General features: G+C 36.0%; 1 protein-coding gene across 2 annotated transcripts in view; it reads right to left on the reverse strand.

The window, feature by feature from the left end:
* The window catches only part of Themis (thymocyte selection associated), a 185,130-nt gene that overhangs the window by 112,130 nt on the left and 50,160 nt on the right, over nt 1–22,840 (reverse strand). The window lies entirely within an intron of this gene.

The raw sequence follows: 22,840 nt of genomic DNA on the forward strand, positions 1-22,840 counted from the left end.
GAAGGTCTTTCTTCTGTAGACTACTGCTCTAGAAAAGTCAGACCAAGGCAGAGACAAGTACAACCCAGCCCTAAATCACAAGCTCTGCACATATGCAAAGTGAATATTTGGTAGTTGATTGACAAGTACAAATATTCTCAGAAGGGCTAGGCAATCTACTGCAGAATTTAATATCAGAGTCTTAACTTACACCAGTGAGGACAAACTGGATTCCATATGAGTAAAGACTGAATTATTTCTGTGCATTGTTCACTCCTTAGTTAACTTCCCATGAAATTTATCTTACTGTTGATAGTGTTTGTGTGTCTGTAGAAATTGAACCTAGAGCTGCACACACACACACACACACACACACACACACACACACACACACACACCCCAAGTGCGTTACCACTAATTTACTTCACACCTCAGCCCCATTTTCCCAGCTTCTATTTTGAGAAAGTGTCTAGCTAAGATGTCAGGCAACACTTGTGTCCTCTCTGAAGTTCAAGAAGACCTTAACTTTGATGATCTCCCTACCTCAGAAACCAAGATAGCTGAGACTACAGATCTGTCCCATTAAGATAAACTTTATTGGCTTCTTTTTGTTTTATATCTTAATTATAATCCATCTGAAAGCTATTTAAAATAGACTTAATTATATTACCTAAGTGTTATTTTCATTTTTCTTTGTTTTTCTTTTTTTCATTTTTCTTTTTTCTTTTTTTTTTTTTTTCTTTTCATTGCTGTGTATTGGAGGACTGGTGATTCAATTTGATATACTTCTTCTGAATTGTTTGTAATTATTAACGAAGAGACATTCTGTTTGTAGATAGAAAGACTCAACATAATAAGCATCTTAGTTCTCCACTCTGAAGTAATAATATGTTTCCGTAATATATAATACCTCTTATAACTACATACCGGGTACTAATATAGGTAGAAAACTAGATCCTCAGCATTACATTTTGAAAAATATTTAAAATTTTGAATCTTTTATGTTTCAAAATGAACTATACGGGTATTTTCTCAAGGACCACTATTACCACTATAATACATAAGTTATGTTTATCATTGAGCAAAACAAATTCAGAATAATATATCTATAATACTCAATATTTTTATTCAAATGTTCAATAGAGCTTTTTATTTTTAATACACTTTTTTTATATATTTTGTGGTTCTTTGAAACTGTATTTACTCTTTTCCTATTACCACCTATTGTATTACCCCAAACCTCTTAGCCTGCCTTGTTCATCCCATCCCCTCTCTAGCTGCTGTTGTTCCCTTCGACATTTATATTTCTCTATTCACATATACATACATTGATCAAGTCAGGTAAACATTCAATATGCAATCATAATATTTAGAATTTACTCTAATATGTACAGAAGGCCTTTCTTCTGTCGACCACTCTAGAAAGGCTGGAAAATATTAAACAATAAGCAGTTGGTTTATAGGTTTCTATTTATGAGTATGTGTTTATATATGTTATTGTTTTATACTTTTGCAACTCATCATCTTACAAAACTTGCTTAATTAAGAAAATTCTCAATTTTTTTATTTCATTTGAGTCTACTAGATTTTGTATATGTTATTATTACCTGCAAATCATGATCATCATCTTAATGCTGGAGTTGTTCTAATTCATCAATCGTGGACACATTTGCCTACCACCATTTCTGAACCAATACTAAATAAGATTCAAGACTGATACCCTGATGCCATATCTGATGAGTCATATACCTTGTGGTCCACACCTGCTGCAGTGCTGCACACCTGGTGGTACACACCTACTGTAGTGCTATACACCTGGTGATTCACACCTGTTATAGTGCTGCACACCTGGTGGTACACACCTACTGTAGTGCTATACACCTGGTGATTCACACCTGTTATAGTGCTGTACACCTGGTGGTTCACACCTGCTGCAGTGCTATACACCTAGTGATTCACACCTGCTGCAGTGCTGTACACCTGGTGGTTCACACCGGCTGCACTGCTGCATTCCTGGTGGTCCACACCTGCTATACTGCTGCACACCTGGTGGTCCACACCTGCTATAGTGCTTCACACCTGGTGGTTCACACCTTCTGCAGTGCTACACACCTTGTGGTCCACACCTGCTATAGTGCTGCACACCTGGTGGTCCACACCTGCTATAGTGCTGCACACCTGGTGGTTCACACCTTCTGCAGTGCTACACACCTGGTGGTCCACACCTGCTATAGTGCTGCACACCTGGTGGTTCACACCTGCTATAGTGCTGCACACCTGGTGGTTCACACCTGCTGCAGTGCTGCACACCTGGTGGTCCACACCTGCTATAGTGCTGCACACCTGGTGGTCCACACCTGCTATAGTGCTGCACACCTGGTGGTTCACACCTTCTGCAGTGCTACACACCTGGTGGTTCACACCTGCTGCAGTGCTGCACACTTGGTGGTCCACACCTGCTGCAGTGCTACACACCTGGTGGTTGACACCTGCTGCAGTGCTACACACCTGGAGGTTCACACCTGCTGCAGTGCTATACACCTGGAGGTCTACACATGCTTCAGTGCTCTGATAGCAGTATAGCCTCTGCTCTCAGTCTCAGACATCACTACTTTCTGGGATTCTGGTGAAATAGTAAGTTTAATTAGAGGGTTCTATTTGAAAGTATTTTTTAAATTTTATTTTATGAGACAAGAATACTAAAAATCATGGAATTGCATTTAATTTCTTATATTAGAGGTAGAATTTGTTATATTAAGTCATGTTCTGGTGAAGCTATTATTTCAAAAATACAAGGGGAAGACAAGCAGTTTACCTTCGATCTTCAAAAAAGACAGCTGGGTTAGTCCCTCAAATGTCCCTGGTAGTAATGCAAATTGGCAGAGACACTACAAATTTGATTTAAAAATATATAGCAAAAAAAGTATTAAAATCTGGGGATATGGCTAATGGTAGGGTAGTAACCTAGGAGACCCAAGGACCTAGGTTTAATCCTCAGCATCACAAAACACACACACACACAGAGAGAGAGAGAGAGAGAGAGAGAGAGAGAGAGAGAGAGAGAGAGTGAGAGAGAAAGAGAGAGAGACAGGGAGACAGAGAGACAGGAGAAAGAAAGAGAGAGAGAGAGAGAGAGAGAGAGAGAGAGAGAGAGAGAGAGAGATTCAGTACTAAGAAGGTTGAGGCCAGAAGACCACAAGTTCAAAACTACGCTGAACTACATAGTAAGACCCTGCCTTAAAACAAACAAAAATCTTTAAAACCATTTTTATTTTTGAGCCAAAAAAATTCAAGTCCATGAAGTTGTTAATAATCAGAAGTAAAAATAAAGTATTTGTTTAAAAGATTAATCATAATAGAAATTCCATCAATTATGGTTATCAAGATAGATCTGATAAGTATGGGATACACATGTGAGAAATACAGAAAATAAAAATGGTGAGTTGAAGAATATTTACTGACATAGGCAAATACACAGACATGGACTTCAGTCTGTTCTGTTAATTCATGTGACTACCTGTGAGTGGACACTCATTATACCTAAAAAATAATATGAAAAAATACATCACATACAGATGATGTCAAATAGTTCTAGCATCGAAATTATAGGGTGTTTTTCATTACTTTTTCTTCATTTTCTCACATTTTCTAATGTTCTATAAGATATACATATGGCATGTAAAATTAGAAGAAATTTATACACTTTAAACTTCAGGGCATTAAAAATGTATTCACTAATGTTCTTCCTTATAATTGTTATTCTTTATAATTTCTTATAATTTTTTATAATTGTTAAGACTTGGAGAAATCAAGTGGGTTTTTTTTTCCAGTGGGGGGAATAGACAGTTTATATACAGACAAGCAAATATCATGCCCTATCAAAAAAATGACTCATTATTCTATGAAAAACTATGGAAAAGCCTTAATTGATGTAATGACAGAAGAAAATCTGAAAAGTTCGTATTACCACATAATTACAGTCATGTGTTGTTTAGGAAAGACGAGAGTGCCGAGTCAGCAAATGTATGGGAGCAGAGAGGCTAAAAAGTGTGGCGAAGGATTCTCAGGGCAGCTAAAGTATTTCATATGATGCCATAATGGTAAATATGTGTTATTATACATTTATCAAAGCCCATAGAATATATAACATCAAGAGTAATTGACTAGGAGTTATGAACTTTGATAATGACCCGAGAGTGTAGATTCTTTGACTGAGACACTTGTATCACTCTGGTGGGACTGTTGATCCTGGCGGGCACTGTGACTATTGGTTTGTGGAGTTGAGGAAGATATGTAAACCAGCTTGTGTTCCAATGGCTCTTATTAAAAGAAGCAAGATAGAAGGCAGAATTTGTACTACTTTTACACCTGATATCATAGTGAAGGATGTTATAAACAGCTTCTAAATCCTTGAAACAACATTTAGTATAAATAACATGCTATGCTGCTATTCTGTTAAGAGTGAAAGACCTGAGGACCAGTATTAACAGTTTTCAAGGACAACCTCCATGCTTTCATGATGGCGTTTCTAGGATGGTGCTGTAAAGACAACAACACTGGGAGAATTACAATGATGTTGTCTTTGTACAGATTCCGTACAGGAAAAGATGAGCATGGAGCAATAAAATAGAGCTTAGAGGGAGGCATCAAAGACAGAACAGCAGCAGCTGTAGAGTTGTCGATTTTCAATCATTTGTTTTTAGATAAAACACTGGTCTAATGCCAAAAAACAACGAACGCTGTTGTAGTAATATTTTTTAAATGGGGCTATGCGGACCGACCATCTAAATGGCAGTGGGCGGTGGCTCTGCTTAGCTCAGGCCATGAGTGCCAAAACGAGACCTGCACCATGGCTCAGGCTGGCCAGAAGCACCGGTCCTGGACCCCATGAGAAGCCAGCATGGGAGATGACTCTTCAATCTACCACGCTATCTCCGCAAAGCTGGGCTGAACCCCATACAATACCCGCTATCCACGTGGTACTTGGTAGAAATGAGACTCTAAAGCTTAATGATTATCCAATGGCTTTATGTATTTAGAAATGCTCAATCAACAAGATGTCCATACAATTAGAGTTGTATCCCAATATCTAACCTTAAATTATAAATCATTACCCAGGACTGTTCTGGACCTATGTGTGGTTCTCCATGGCTGCTACATCTCTCCTCTCTCTCCTTGCTCCTCCTCTTTCTTCTCCTCGCTCCTCCCACCTTAGCTCCTCCCAAATTACAGAGCATTATTGCAAAATGTAGTGGGGGAAATTATTCTACTACACACATGAGTAAAAAGTAAAATATTGTTTTAACCTAGAATTTTAAAATCTGTCTTTTAGGTGATATATGTGATTGCTAGAAACTTAGAAAAATAATCTATGTTATAAATGTACAAAACAGTTGACCCCAAAGTTAAAATAGTAAATTACAACAAAAAGCTGCCCTTCTTTTGCATGTTAATTTGTATTTTCTCCCGTAGTTTGAACAGGGATCCCTTTTTATGCCAGGAAGATATTTTGTCTAATAGTCACAGCTGAGTTTAATTTGGTTAAGTGAGCACAGTGGGAATGACATGGCTTATAAGAAACTGACCCAGAAAATGTGGAAAACTAGTTCCTGCTTCTTTGGAAGCAAGTTCTGTAAGACAGAGTTCTGTACAAAGCCACTCTGAACTTCCTTTCATCCTCACAGAAAGAGCAAAGCCTTTTTTGTGTCTTGCTTCTTTTAACAAGTTTTCTTTAAAACAGAAGATCAAAATACCTCTTATCAGAAAAGTATATTTTAAATATTATGCATAATGTCTTATCCCATTGTTTTAGGAACTCAGACTCTAAACAAATGAAGAAGTGCCCGTGATTATAAACTGTGGAGGAGGTACCCACTTCAGTGCAAAGGTGAACCATAAGGGATCTCTGCTTGTTCTAGGTTGCTTGCTACTGTGACAAGCACCATGACCAAGAGCAACTTAGGAAGGGAATCGTTTATTTCAGCCTACAAATCTCAGGTCACATCCAACACTGAGCAAAGTCATAGCAGGGACTCAAGGCAGGAACCAAAGTAGAGGTCCTGGAGGAACCCTGGTTTGCTTTGCATGGCTTCCTATGCCTCCTTTTTATATTGCACAGACCCAGATGCCCATGGGTGGCACTGCCCTCCCAGTTAGCTGGGCCCTCCAGAATGAATCGTCAATCAAGAAAACACCCACACTTTTGCTTACCAGCCAATCTCACAGAGGTATTTTCTCACCTCCTCTCAGAGGACTTGACTGTGTGTCATATTGACAAAACAAAAACATCTAGCCAGCTCTCTGTTACAGAGCTCCACACCTTAGTAGACCCCTAGACCTTAGCACAGCTGACTTTATGATGGAAGTAACATTCAGACTGTAAAACTCAGTAAGTACACAATACCACCTGCCAAAACTAGAGTAAGGGTCTACTCCATCAAAGTTCATATAATTCTGGGAGCATCTCAGAACATATTAACCTTGCTTTTTGGCTTCTTGAATTCTGCTCTTGGCTAACTGTTCTTGTTACCTGAAGTATGTCAACCAAGAACATGTCTTTTTAACTTAAAAGCTCACCTTGAGAAAGGTTCAGACTACAATGTGATCTCTAGCCAAATCTGTAGCTACCATCTGGCTAATAAAGACTTTCTATTGACTTAAACCCATGTCTGAGCAGTCTATTCTGGTGAAGAACATGTAACACAGTCCCACTGAATGTAAGATTATAGTTATCCCATGAATTAAATATATCAGTCTCCAAATAAAACAATGAGAACATTTACTTCCACAAATGTTAATGAATAAGGCATTTCAAAACCCAGGCAAAAATCTCATATTTATTTGATATTTTTTATCATTTTACCAAAACCAATTTGATTTAGAAGCACTTTTACAGGAGGCCTGTTTTAGCCAATAGTTAGCTAATATTTAAAAAAAAAAAAAACAAAAAAGAAAAAAAGATAAACTTTTCATATGCTCAAGAAAGCAAGTGTGATGAGTTTTGTCTAAAGTTGCTGAATTTGGAGATGATTTTTTTAATACAACACTACAGAATACTTTAATGTACCTATTAGAAATGCATAAATTATTCTGTAACTCATTTCTATTGGACAGATCTAGTGCAGATTTATATAAAAACCATTTCCTAACTACATGACTTTGGGCAGGTTATTTTCTCTTTCATTAACACAAATGTCAACTGTAGATTGATGTAACTTATATATACACACATGTATTCAAAATGTTGCCTGATGCCTCATTGTATTAGCTTCATGCTGTGTGACAGGAGAACTTGGAGTTTGGAGTAACAGGGGATAAACCACCCCTGAGCTTTGCTTTCACATTTTCCACAGACTCCCTGTCTCCTGAAATAGGATTCCTGCACTTCACAGACTAGGATATAAAAATTCAAGGAGAAAAATTTCTTCAATCTAGTCTTGTAATTTTAGCAGCAGTTTTATGGATAGATCCACAGCCCTCCTCGAGCATATGGTTTAGAGACACAATGTAAAAGGCAAAAAATTTATAAGATCTCAAGGGAAACCAGAGCATCAGAGATACAGTCTACAATTGCTGTTTGGGAAAAAACATCATTGTTCATCATAAAGATATAGGGAAACATTTTCTTCCAGGATATTGCTCATGACTAACCAGGAGATGTTTGTTATTCATACTTCCTCATACCATAAAGGAGGAATAAATCTTTCAAGAAAGTAATCTAGGAATTTGGATCCTCCCTATAAACCAAATTCAATGTGATTTACCAATCTATGCAGATAATGCATTCAGCTACCAAGCATCAGGATATATTTTTGTTGTGTTTGGCAGCAGCTGCTAAGTTTTCTAGCTCAGCCAAGAGAGCTGTCTTTGAAAAGAACAAACTGTTCTTTTGGGGCAGTTGGTTTATTCCCACAGAGAAATGGAATATTCACTTTTTATCTTTTAATGTATTTGAGCATTTGGGAGGTGACAAAATAGAGACATATTGAAGCATATTATAGGATATGAACTGGTGTGTATTGAAAAGTCACTCTCCTGTCTACCTTTTAGGAAAGAAGATTTGCACCTGTTCCTTAAAACATCTCCCCCAAATCCTCACAAACCTTTCCTGTCTTGATGCTTTTTCCGAGCCTGAGTTTTTAGAGCCATACTCTTGCTGTAAAGGTCTTTTATCAGTGGATTTTATTTACTTGCAAATGAAACTTTGTGGGGTCATCTCCCCAGGTCTCACGTTCAACACTGGGTAACGGAAATCATCCAACTGATAAAGCAGGAATCTCTAGAAATTACTTCCTACATAAAAACAACAAACTGCTTCTTGGAGAAACAGGACTTAGAAATTAACCAAGGAATTGGAGCAATCAAAGAAGAATTCATAAAAATGACTGAATCTCACAGAGGAATCAAGTCTCTATCTTCCATTGTTTCCATCCAAAGTGCCATGATAGTTTTGAAAACCAGCAGCCTAAGAGAAATCATATTGTGGAAGAAGATGGCTGACGGTTCTTCGATCTCAATTCCAAAGAACTGCAATTATTTAATATAATCAATAGCAATAAGAAGTATCAGGAGAGGAAGGGCAGGGTTTTTAGTGTGTTTACATTCAGTTCTTTGAAACATTCTGATTTCAGGGTCAGGTGAGATTAACATAGGAATAAAAGTACCTGGTAACTTAAGTTACATTCCTGAATCCACACAGTAGAGGGAGAGAACCAATTCCCAAATGTTGTCCTCTAAACTGCACATGATCACTGTGACATGTATGTAACCCACACATGTTCACACACAATAAATAAACAAAAATATATTAAAACATTCAGTTTCTAAGCAAAAGAATAAATCAGACCAAAATAAGAGAGGGGAGGGGAAAGAGAGTATGGTGTATACATGGGAAAGAAGGGGAGGGAGATCTCCAGGAGGATGGGGAGGGGCTAGATGAGGAGGGAGGGGGATGGGGAAGATGGAGAATCCATTGAATCCATTAGAAACTGTGCCTAAAAAAGCCTAGACATCAAACTTCACAGAGAAATAATTTGTGTAAGTTACTTTAGATTCAAGGAAATTTGGCTTATAGAGATAAAGTAATTCGAATGCTACCTTACAAATAAAGATAACGAGTCACGTCTGAAGATAACTGTGACTGCACAGAGTATAAAGAAGACAAAAAGTGAATATGACCTCAAAATCTATCAGACACAAATGTGCACAGGAAGATGGAAGTGATGGGAGTATAAACAGAGACATAGAAAAACACAGATCAAGAAAAACTCACAAAACCTTCCAAGTTTGACTGTTTTTAAAAGTGAATATCTGAAAGACACTCAAAATTAATTAAATCCAAATTATATTATTATAAATGAAATACTCCTTGTATTCTTTAAGATGAACACTTTGGATTCCTTAAATATCTATGAGGTGTGTGAGCTGAAAAGTCTAGTCTAACATTAAGTACACATCTGTGATTTAGGAAAGAAGCCTGGGCGGAAGATGATGGCTGTGTATCTGCAGATACAAATGCCAGTGAGATTCTGTGTGAGAGATAAAGCTGGAGTGGTATAGCCCAAGAGACAATAAGATGAAATTCCTCTCTAAGAAAATCCAAAAATGCCCACCAGAAAAACTAATTTACAAACTCATAAATGATTGGAATTTTATCAAAGCTTACCTAGCCCAAGGCAAGGATGGTAATGCTATTTTTCTAGCCTTCTACTTTAGAAGAGGAAGATAACCATCTGCACAAAAGCTGCCCACTGTAGCCATCCTGTCCCATCTAAGGTCAGGGCAGGCCTTCATGAAAGTCATAGATCAGAGGCACAGGCTCAGCTTAAGAATGAGACCTACAGAAGATATCTCCTCATCCTACAGCCTGTCATCTCCTCATTATAGGCATGTATAGTGCTTGTCACACTATATGTGCCTCAGCAGCTGTCAATCATGGCTGATTAACAAGAAGAAAATTATAATGCATACATATTCAAAGAAAAGTACACATTTTGATGAAACAAAATAAGCACTTGTGTCAGGCTCACATAACTGAATCACTCTGAAAGCAAGAATGCCTTAGACGGGCTGGCTAATAGATTTGTTATGAACTAGAAGGGAAAATCTCAGAATTTCAAAAATATAGCAATGCATCTTAAACATTCCAGAATATTCAAGGACCATGAAAAACAAAACATACAAACTATTCTTGATAGGAATGTCGAAGAAGAGATTATGAAGAAACATGAAAATTGTGAGGAATATTTTCCAAATTAATGCTAGATATAAAAGCAGATTCAATTAAGAGATTCAGGGAAGCCAGAGGACACAGAGCAGGACAAAGGGTTAAAACAGCATCTCAGCATACTGCAGAAAATTTACCAAAGATCATTCTGGGGGATGAAACATCTAAGGTAGGACGAAATAGGCATTAAATCTACTAGAACCATGAAACAAGACAGTGCAATGAAATTCATAAAAGTATTTAAAGAAAACAGCCCACTGACCTCAGTCCACAACTAGTGAAATTGTCTTTCAAACATGAAAGAAATGAAAACACTCCCAGATAAAAATCAAGGAACTCTGCTGTCAGTAGAGAAGTGCCTCACAAAGAAAGGGCTAAAATTTATTCCATATGTGTGTGTGTGTGTGTGTGTGTATAAATGGCTGTGTGTGAATGTGTGTTCATGAGTGGATGCATGTATATATATGTATGTGTGTGAGCATAACCAAGTCTATGCATCTATTTGCATGTGTGTGTGCATGTATGCATGCATGTATGAGTATATGTGTATGTGAGTACATGAGTGAACATGTGTATGTATGTGCATAGACATGCCTGTGCATGTGTTTGCACATGTGTATATATGCATATATCTCTGTGTAACACAAAGAAGCTCTCCTTTAGCACCTTTAAAAGATCAAGAAAATAAAATAATATTTGGCTGGAGTAATGAAAGCAAAGAGAGAAAGTAGACAGAAATACCTCAAATCAAAATAGACTGAGATCTCTGCAGATTTTGTATCACTGCAAGTATTAGTAAACACACCATATGAACAAACACGTTCTCAGCATCTTGCTAGCCTGCTTGAGATAGTCAAAAGATACAATGTGCTGAAACTTATCAAACAAGGAACAGGATCTCTCAATAGACTTATATTTATCAAAGATATTGAATTAATAATTAATGACTTCCAGACCAGAAAAATTTCAGGCCCAGATGGGATTCACCACTAAGTTCTTCTAAACATTTAAGAAACAAATTATTAAATATGTTGTAATATTCACTAAAAATAAAAATTGGGTGATACTTTCTGATTCAATCTAGAATAATCCCAACATTATCCTAATGCCAATGTAATAAGAAAAGAATACTATATAGCAATATAGTTTTTAATACATTATCATTACTGTAAGTATAAGAATCCCTGAAAATATCATCAAATTAAATCTTATGTAAGTAGAAAAAAATTATACTTTATGATCACTGTGTTTTCTTGTTTACTAAGAATGGTTTGATATTTAAAAATTAATGAATATGATATATCATATGTACAAGCTAAAGAAATATATACATATATACACATACACATATATACATATATGAAAGCTAAAGAAAGCTAAAGAAAGAAAATCTTATGATCACACTAATAGAGGCAGAAAAAGCATTTGACATTATATCCATGGAGTACAAAAAAACATAGCACAAACCTCAGCAAGACTAGCGAACACAATGGAAGGCTGGCTATTTAGATGGTAATGAAGGCCATGATCTCTTTTTGCCTTATTTTCAAAGTTACACTGGTCACCAATAGTAGGAGGCTCAAACAAAAGTGTCTTTGTTTACAGATGACACATTTGTTCATGTAGAACATCTTAAGGCATCAACAACAACAACAAATTCTAGCTAGTGTCAAATAAAACCCTCCTTGAAAACAAGGGGACAATTAGAGCAAGGAACAAAAGGTTATTTTTAAATACATCTTTTTATAAGCAATAGTCAAGCAGTAATTGAAAATTTTAAAATGTCATTAATATCCTCAAAATGATGGGCTGGCAAAATAGTTTAGGAAATAAGGGTGCCCAACACCAAATCAGATGACCTGTGTTTGATCTTAAGGATCCATGTGGTATAAAAAAGAACTGACTCTCACAAGTTGTCCTCTGACTCTTGCATGCACATTCTGGCACATGTGTACCCTCCCCAATAAATAAATGAAAATGTAGTAAAAAAAATTAGGTATCACTAAATGCAATAGTTATAAATATATCAAAATATATATTACTTATCTGTGAATAAAAAACTAAAAATCTGATAAAAGCAAAACTATCTAAACTAATAGAGTAACATTCGACATTTATGACTAGAAAGTTTCACTACTGTAATAAAAATTTAATTCTTCCCACCTAGATCTGTAAATAATTTATAATTCCAGTCAAAATGCTGGGAAGTAATCTTATAAATATTATTTAAAACTTATAGTTGATATAAAGAGGCAAATAAGCACAAAATAGATAAAATTTCAAATAAAAATGACTACTTTAGAAAAGTTAGCATAAATCAAGAAGTGAAGAACAGTGTAGAGAAGGTAATTTTAGAGAAAAGACTGAACAATGTGATACAATGTATAGCGTGGGAATGATTCATAGAATATAACCCACTAAAGAAAACAAAAGAAACATAATGCAGTAGAGGTATAATTTGCAACAAAAGGTGCTAGACCATTGTATGCTAGAAGTGAATATGGGAACTCACACCCTTTTAAATATTAACTCAAAATACAGAGCAGGGAATCCCCAAATACCCATCATAATAAGCTTGTTTTTAACAACATCAACATGTTGGCAGCCAAAGTACATGGCTTGATACTGAAAATGGATCCCCAGACAGACTTATTAATTTAACAAGCTGGCAAGCTAAGAACAGGTAAGATTCTGCACAGAGCATTACAAACCTAAGACGTAAGTGCATTGCTTTTGATAATGCATATTCCATGATGGGTAAAGAAGGCATTCTTGTCAGAATGAACTAAGACAGGCTCAGTCTTGTTTATGAAATAAAAGGAGGGGGCGATGTGGAGAGCTTTGGGGGCTGCTTAGAGGGAATCTGACATTGGCCAAGGACAAGAAAATGGGCTTCAGGAAGGAATCTGACATTAGGCCAGAACAAAGAAGTAATTTCAGACAGGAATCGAAATCTTAGGCTAGAACAAAGAAGTAGGCTTCAGGCATGAAAATGACTCTGAGCTAGGAAAATAACTTTGAGCAGGGAAGTGGGCTCAGATATTTTGGTCATCCTGATAAGTCCTTAACAGTGATCACAAGAGTGATCACAGGACTTTGTTTATTGTCTTGCTTGTTCCTTGACTATTTGAATCTATTGTATTGCTAGTTCCTCAACCTAGATCTGACCTTAATACTTGCATGTAATTAAAGTGGTATAAAAAATTGGGAAAAATTAAAAATAAAAATAAAAAAAGAAGTACCAAATGGCACTGTATTTGAAGATGCATATTAGGTGCAATTGTAAGGCATAATCTAGAAAAATAAACAAACCATAAACTGACTTTTTAAAAAAGCTTCTCCAAAAATGACGCTATCAGGAGGATGAGAAGACAAACCACAGACTTAAGAAAAAAATGTTTGCAAAATCTAAGTGTGATCAAAGGTGGGCATCACAAGTATAAAAAGACTTCATAACGTAAGAAAACCCACAGCACATTTTTAATGGGCAAAAAAAAAAAAAAAAAAAAAAAAAACTTCAACTAATACCTCATCAAAGAAAGTTCATATTCCATCTGGGAATAACAGATTAAAAGAAAACTTTAATACCTTAGATCGGTATGTATTGAATGGCCAAATACTGACACTGATAGAGCCAATTCATGGTAAGGAAATGGAACAAGAATGTTCATTCGTTGTTCACAGTAGTACAAAATGTCATTTTGGAGGATAATTTGGTACTTTGTTAAAATAAACATATTGTTACTATCTTTACTATGAAGTCTAGTAATCATAGTGGGGAGACTTCCCCCTTTCTTGGTATGTTTGGTTGGTTGATTTTGGTGTTTTGGATACTAAATCTCACTAAACAGTTTTCTACTTAATTTTGTTAGGAACCCAAAATGTCTCTTAAAAATGTAGAATTTATTAAAATGCAAAGGAACTGAAGCGGAATGCTAGAAAGCGTTCATTATACAAAATGTAGACAGCAATAAAAAGTACAAAACGTGAAAAACAAAAAGCAAAATAATAGCAATAAATTCTTTATTATCAGTTATGATATTAACCAAAAGTAGATAAATAATGATTAAACCACACTTAGTATGTTAGAAGAAAAAATATCAAAGCATATACCATGTGAACCAAAAGACAGACTTTACATTTAAAGACATAAGTAGCTTGAGAGTAAAAATGTAGATGATGGGCTGTATAATTAGTCGTCAAAAAAACTGAAAAAACTATTTTAAATCAGACAAAATCTAGCAGGCATGTTGGTGCACATCTGATATCAGCTCTCAGAAGATTATAGCAGGAATATTGTGAAAACAGTGCCAAGCTTGGCTTCAAATTAAAACATTGTTTAAAAATAAATTGAGGACCAAATTTACCTTTAAAAATGTTATTATTGGAAAAGGTAACATGATATTAAAAGAGACTCTCCATTCAAATCTACCAGCAATTATAAATATAGGCACATATACCCAGACCCTCAAAGTACATTAAACAAAAACGTACAAAATTTTAGGGATCCAAATAGGAGTGGGAAGAGGAGGAAGAGTGGGAGGAGGAGTGGGAGGAGGAGGAGGAAGAGAAGAAGAAGAGGAAGAGGAAGAACAAGAAAAAGAAGGAGACAGAGAAGGAGAAGAAGTTCTTTTTAAAAGATACACTTTATATATTCTTTGATGAGCATATTCTAGCCCCCACCCTGTTCCACTGAACTCCCTTCTCATACCCATACCCTTTCCTGTTTCTTATCTTTTTCCATAAGTAATTCCCGTTTACTTTTATTTAACATACACAAACATGATTTTAATAATGAAAATGCTGTTGTAAAAGATCAAATAGGAAATATCACCTAGGTAGTGTAAATACTTCTACAAACGAACAAGTAACTTTAATGAACATCTATAATGGTAGAATGTATATTCTTCTAAATAGAGTATAAGAACAAGTCTTAGTATATCTTTTAAATTTGAATTTCAGAAAGTATAACCTCTGATAATTAAATTAGAAGTCAACCATAAGAGGAAATTTGAAGAGTTAAGCGAATAAAACAAGATGTTTTAAAATACCTTTGGGGGGGGTCTTTTTTTGTTTAGTGTCTTTTTCTTTTTTAAAAAGATTTATTTATAATGTATATAGCATTCTGCCTGCATGTATGCTTGCAGGCCAGAAGAGGGCACCAGATCTCATTATAGGTGATTGTGAGACATCATGTGATTGCTGGGAATTGAACACAGGAGCTCTGGAGAGCAGATAGTGATCTTAACCCCTGAGCCATCTCTACAACCTTTGTAGTGTCTTATTCATGCATTTATTCAGTGTTTAAGGTTTTTTTTTTATTATAGATATCTTTTACTCCCCTGGTTTGGTTCCATCAAAAAAAAAAAAAAAAAAAAAAAAAAAAAAAAAGAATTTTGAAGCTGTAATAAATGTGATAGAATTTGAAAGTCTCTAAACAGCAAAGAGGCTGGCCTTTCCTGCTGTGGCAGACTCATAGCTGATCTGCTCCTGGGAAGACACAATATACTGACACATCACAGAGGAACTGTGACACTCAGAGCAGTTGAAGGCATGTTTGTGTCTTTTTCTGCAGGATGCTGAAGGAGCATGCTGACTGCCAAAGGGATTGGTGAGACATGCTGTTGCTTGGACAAAGAATGATGCTGACCTGTGAGCTTGCTGAGTGCCCTGACAATGGTGACTAGGAAGCTGTATTGGACATATGTTTCTGACCCACCTTTGCTTTCCAATATCCCAGATGGAACAAACTGCCTAGCCTCAAGTTTTGACACCTTGTGGGACAGAGAATCAAAAAGAAAAGTTATAATGACTCTTGTATTTTTCTTAAATGTGACCAGTTATTCGGACTCAATTATGGACTAGTCTAGAAATCAATCCAATATTAGAAATAACAGTCTTCCTTTGGAAGGCTGGATCTGGACATTTTCAAAGACATATATGGAAATTAACTGCAGTTCTCTATGATGTTATGTTAGCAAGAGATAAAGTTGGGACAGGATCTGGATTTCAAGCAAGTGTTAGTACATGTGTTAAGACTCTTTTAATGTCAAGTTAAAATGACTTTTGTTTCTACTACAATATTTATTTTAAGTTGCATTGATAAGTACAATTTTGAACTGTTTTAGTGTGTTGAAACCCAGCATGTTTTTTATGACGGTCTATCAGCCAGGTTTTGTTTTATATCCCTGAGTATCACAGAACCTTGGTATTCTTAGAAAAGCTTGAAAGTCGTGGAAGAAGTGAGTCAGACTTTAAGCACAAGCAAGAGGGTAGTGGGCTTGATTATTGCTGGTATAACAGCTTTAATTACATTAAATGCTAGCACCACTGCTTCTGCAATTGCTATGACACAAGAAATTAAGACAGCTACTTTTATTGGTCATTTAGCAAAAAAAAAAAAAAATGTTACTAATGTATTAAGTGTACAAGAGGATTTAGATAGGCATTTGAAACATTGGTTTGATATTTTTATCCTATTTAAATAATTGAAAGGAGATTCAGAGTTTAAAAGTAAGGAGCCATCTCGAGTGTCATGCCAAATACCAATGGAGTTGGGCTACTTCTAAAATTTACAATGATAGTCATTATAATTAGGAAAAAGTTTAAAGACACTTGCAGTATATTTGGCATAATTCTAACACCTCTCTGAATGTTTTAACTTTGCATAGTGAACTTATGAATTTAAAGAATGCTGAGCATTGATGGATCAGGTTATGCTGATAAAATTATCCATCGCCTGAGGTCAGTATTTACATTTTGCTTAAGCACCAAGAATGGCATATATAGCTTGATCACACTAGCCCTGGTTGTCCTGACCATTATGTGAAAGCTTATTTTTAACAACATCAACATGTTGGCAGCCAAAGTACATGACTTGAAACTGAAAATGGACCCCAGACAGAGTTATTAATTTAACAGGCTGGCAAGCCAAGGATGGGTAAGATTCTGCACAGAGCCTTACCAACCTAAAACAGAAGTATATTGCTTTTGATAATGCATATTTCATGATTGGTAAAGAAGGCATTCTTGTCAGAATGACCTAAGATAGTCTCAGTCTTGTTTGTGAAATAAGAAAGGGGGAGATATGGAGAGCTTTTTGGGCTACTTGGCAAAAATCTGACATTGGCCAAGGACAAGGAAATGGGCTTCAGGCAGGAATCTGACATTAGGCTAGAACAAAGAAGTAACTTCTGGCAGGAATCTAAATCTTAGGCTAGAACAAAAAAGTAATTTCAGGTCAGAATATAAATCTTAGGCTAGAACAAAAATGTAGGCTTCAGGCATGAAAATAACTTTGGGCTACGACAAGGGAGTAGGCTCAGATATTTTGGTCTTCCTAATAAGCCCTTAGAAATAGTGATCATGGGAGTGATCACGGAACTTTGTCTATTGCCTTGCTTGTTCTTAGACTATTTGTGTTTATTGTCTTGCATGTTCCTTGACTATTTGCATCTATTGTATTGCTAGTTCCTCAACCTAGAACTGACCTTAATACTTGCATGAAATTAAAATGGTATAAAAGCAAAAAGGAGGAGAAAGAATGAGATAGAGGGTTTGGGTGGGGGGAAGAAGGTAACATCTGAATTGTCAATCAATAAAGTAGCCATTAAAAAAAAAAACAGCAAAGAGAACAATTTGGTGAATCGACAACTTTAGAAGAAAATTTTTGATAGTCACACAGAAGATTAGAATCTAGACTACATGAAGAACTCAAAAACTTTAAGCTTCAAAATTCCTGAACAACTCACTCAATAAATGGACTAATGTAACTAACAGTTTTCAGAATATATGTTCAAATCCTTAGGCATCCAAAAGAATACAAAGTCACATATATTTTAGTATTAAGAAAACCCCTAAGTTGGTTGGAGTAGTCTGTTTTCAATTAAGAAACACATTAATCCAATTGATATTAGCATTCTAATTTTGTATTATTTGATTTTAAGTTTCCAAGAATTTAATATGAATAAAATACTTAATTTAAAAAACAAACAAACAAACAAACAAACAAAAAGAATACAAAGTCATATAGCATTGAGATTTCATCTTATTTCTACCAGAATGATTATTATCAAGAAAATAATAACAGCAAATTCTGTCATGAAAATATTAATTATTACAATCCCATAAAAATAAATAAATATGAAGATTGCTCAATAAATCAAGAGGAAGATTAGCATATGACCCAAATATATCATCTCAAGCTATAAGCCCAGAGTCTATAAATCAACATACCATAGAGATGTTTTCATCTGTATGTTTAATGCTGCATTGTCTACAGTAGTCAAATTATAGAATCATCCTAAGTACTAATCAACAGAAGAACTGATAAAGAAATTGTACTATACTTGCACAGTGGAGCTATAATAATAATGTAATTCATAAAAAATAATAATGTAATTCATAAAGAATTACATTATGACATTTGCAGAAAAATAGACATAGCTGCTGCTGGTAATGATGATATTACTTGTTTCTGTTTCTCATTTATTTGTGGATTCTAGGTTTTCATACAGATATATAAAATAACATAGAGTATACATATATGTGTAATCATACTTTTATGTAGAAGCAAGAGTCAGTCTACATGAAATGGGAATGAATGGGAAAATGAGAGAGGTGAGGAAAGAAAGGGGAGAGAGTGAATGTATCCAACGTACATGAGACAGTCACAGGAAATGAAGCCTAGCACTATGTATAATGAATATATACCAGTAAAAATTTGTGTTAAAAGTACTACAGGGATTTTACATTTTAAAATATAATTAGCATTTACATGAAAAATTTTAATGTAGAATAAGCATATGCTACAGTTGAGATTTGTGATAAATGACCTCGATTCTGCTCTTTTCTCTTAGTAATAATAAAGAAGAAATATTTATATAGGATTTTGGAGTCTTTTTTTTTTTTTTTTGGAAGAGAACTTGTGCCAATCATCCTTAATCACCTGTATTTTTAATTCTGACCATTATAATAAGACTCACTTGTAAACATCTTTAAACTTTTTACTCAATTAATGAAAAACTACCATGCTAACTGCAGCTCAAAGGAAGTTCCAAATAGTTATGACCTTAGGCTTTAGCCACTAGCCAAATGTTTTCACTAGTCCAATAAAAAACTATTCTTTTCCCTGAAAATTCTGAACATTTAAACTTAGTGAATGTTTATTCTGTACATCTTGTTCTAATCACTGGGAATTACAACGATAAATGATTTTTTTGCTTCTGCTCTTAACTACTTTGCTATCTATTAGATCATGGTAGTCCGACAGACACAAAAATAACTCCAAATACATATAAAAAGCAATAAATGAAATAATAAAGACATAAAAATACTTAAGCTGGTATGAAAGCATATGCCACTACCCACGACGTTTTGGAGGCAGAAGCAGGCACTCTATGTATTTCTGAGGGTTGAATGTTCTACAAAGGAAGTTCCAAGCCAGAATGGGTTACATAGTAAAACCCTGTCTCAAACACACACACACACACACACACACACACACACACACACACACACACACACACACTCATAGATATGTATATATGCAGGACTGTGAAGGACAGCCTGTTTTCTGGCAGAGCGTGTGCTAGAAATTGCTGGAGAATCTGGATGATCCTAAGGCACAGCATGCATTTCGCCACGCTCCCAGACGCCAGGCTCCTGACACAGGCCGAAGACCTCCATAGAGTGGGGTTCTCCAGTCATGAAGGACAACGACCCCTAGCCCCTCCACAGGTAGAGGACATGACTACAGGCCACAGAGTCTTAAGACAGATCTCCATATTAATGAGATACCTAAAGGCCAGAGGGGTGTAGCCAATTAAACATTCCTTCCCAGACTCTCCTCCTTGCAAAAGGTATTTAACCTCAGGCCCGACCTGAAAATATGGGGGAGGGGGTTACAGTTTTCATCCATTTTCTGCCATGAAAATAAATATCTTAAGACCATGGACTGTTTCTCTTCTTCAAAATCTGCTGTGGGGAATAGTGGAGCAGGTCCTCACCCACAGAGCCGCCACTTAATTTCCCACAGAAGAACTCTCTGCATTCTCAGCCACAGAGACCAAGCGAGCAGTCACCACCACACAGCCAAGCAAGCTGCAGCAACCAAGTCAAGAACTCTCCTCCTCTCCCTCCACCCTTCGACTGCGGGCCAATCCAGTCTGTATGCCCCCACTTCATTCTCGGCCCTTCCGCAGCCCCTCAGCGAGGCCTGGGGGGCCCAAGGGCCTGAGAACCAGCTGGTTCTTGGCCAACTTTTGGCCTGGGAACCCCCAAGCCAAGAGCTCTGGCTCCCTGCGGTACCTCAGACAGTGCTCTCTCACGCCTGGAGCAGAGTCTCACGGCTTCACATAGCCCGATGTCTGCCCACCCAGAGCCAGCATGGAGTGAGCACAGTAAAATTCCCATGCCTCCGTTCCCATGAGAGGCCCTAGCCACATGGTGAGACAGACAGGACCATCAACCCACACACACTACAACCCAACATATATACATGTGTATATATATATATATATATATATATATATATATATATATATATATATGTGTATACATGTGCATATGTATATTATGTGTGTAATATACATATGTATATATGCATATAAATACACATATGTACATATATACATAGATGCACATGTATAATATGCACATACATATGCATACATATTTGCATACACATTCGCATATGCATATACATACACACACAGACACACACATACACATACATACACATGGAGAGAGTGACTACATCAACTTTGCTACTTAGGTATGCTTGCTATAAAGCAGTGGTTCTCAACCTCAGGTTCATGTTAGTACCTCCTTGGGAGCTTTGAGGCAACTTCATGACAAGACTTCACCCAAATAAATCAGGATGCCTCCTGCATCATGACTTTCTAATCTCCCTAGCTGAGTTCACCGTGCAGCCAAGCTTGAAAGCCATCATTATGAAAGGCCAGGAAGGATATAAACGAATGGGTAAGCTTTTGGTTGAAAAGGACAGAGAATTAGAGCACTTGCAAGAATCTTCTCCTTAATATAACTAACTTATTTTTACTCTCCAAACATTATGTTAATTATAACATTCTCTGAAAAGCATTTTCTGACTTCCCCCATGACATCAATAAGAATCTTAATAACAGTAATATAAGTTATCACTATTTTATGGACTGTGCTTTATTCCAGATGCCATAACAAGCACTTTAATTATGTTTCAATATTATCCTGCTCAAAGATACTAGGAGACAAGTAGCAGTATTAGTATTTAATTTTATATACAATAAAAAAGAAAACTTGTCAAGGTAATACAAAAAAAACTGCATGGAATTGGTTGTAGAACTACAAAATTATGTTCTGAAACATGACCTACTGATCCTATGAAGCTTCCTACATAGGCCAGGCATACGTTAATCATACTGTGAAACATTATATTACAATGCTTTGTGATTTCTTTCATTTGCTGCTCACTTATTCATCCAACTGACAGGTTTGGAGTTTATTCTCAATGTAGATGGTGATAGAACTATGAAGACTGGAAATTAGTTGTGCCGAGCACACATCAACAAATAACTTGACTGGCCAAATCTTACTAGCCACTTCTTTTTATAAATAAAGTTTTTTTTAGAGCCACGACCGTGGCCATTGGCTGACTAATTTTGTTACCTGCAGTGACCTTCATGTTACAAAATTGCTGTAGAGTAGTCGTGGCAACCATCTTGTTACAAAGCCTTACAATTTACTGTCTGGATATTTACAGCAAGTTTGACAGCCCACAGTCTAGAGCACAAGACGAGTAAATCTAATGACCACCCAATGATATGCGTGCTGTGGTACACAGCGTTGGAACGTTAGGAAAGTACATATAAGAGTAGGATGTAGCGCAGTCAGTTCCTATAAGGCATGGTGTTGGAAAGCTTGGCACAGTTGCCTAGATAAAGAGAAGCAACCATATCAGTAAGATCATGTGTGTAGCAGGAGAGGCAGGTGACTATTTAAATAATAGAATGAATATGTTGACTTGATGCTGAAAAGTTTTATATACCACGTGAAAATGTAGTTTGATTTTATTTTTATCATTTTATTGGAGAGGGATATATGGGCAGGGCCATGTTATGTAGTCCAGGTTGGCCTTGCAGTCATGATCTTCCTGTCTCAAAGTACTGGGACCAGATGCATGCATCACCATGCTCAGCAACAGATTTCCTAACTCTCATTAGACCATCTAGAGATACACATGGCAAAACGCACTTCTAGAGAATAGCAGTTCTGGTGTGTTGTTGCACAGTAAAGTGACTACCATTAACAATTCCGCACTTACACTTCAAGAAAGCTAATAGATAGGTTCTTAGAGTTGTCATCATAAGGAAAGACTAAATAATTAATAATATATAGATTTTAACTCAATTTAAATATATACACATGCATGTATGAAAACATTACATTACTTCATTAATGTGTTTATGTATCAATTAGAAAGAATAACTTTAAAGAAACACTGAACAATTGCAAATAGTTATTTGTTAACTAAAATGACTAGTTCTTAAGTAAAAGAAGAATGAAAAAATGCATAACAGGTTGTACTTTGTAGATATTGAATTGATTGATTGACCTATAAGAATTTTATCTTCTTCA

This window comes from Arvicanthis niloticus, chromosome 30 (genome assembly GCF_011762505.2).
Source record: "Arvicanthis niloticus isolate mArvNil1 chromosome 30, mArvNil1.pat.X, whole genome shotgun sequence".
Lineage (NCBI taxonomy): Eukaryota > Metazoa > Chordata > Mammalia > Rodentia > Muridae > Arvicanthis > Arvicanthis niloticus.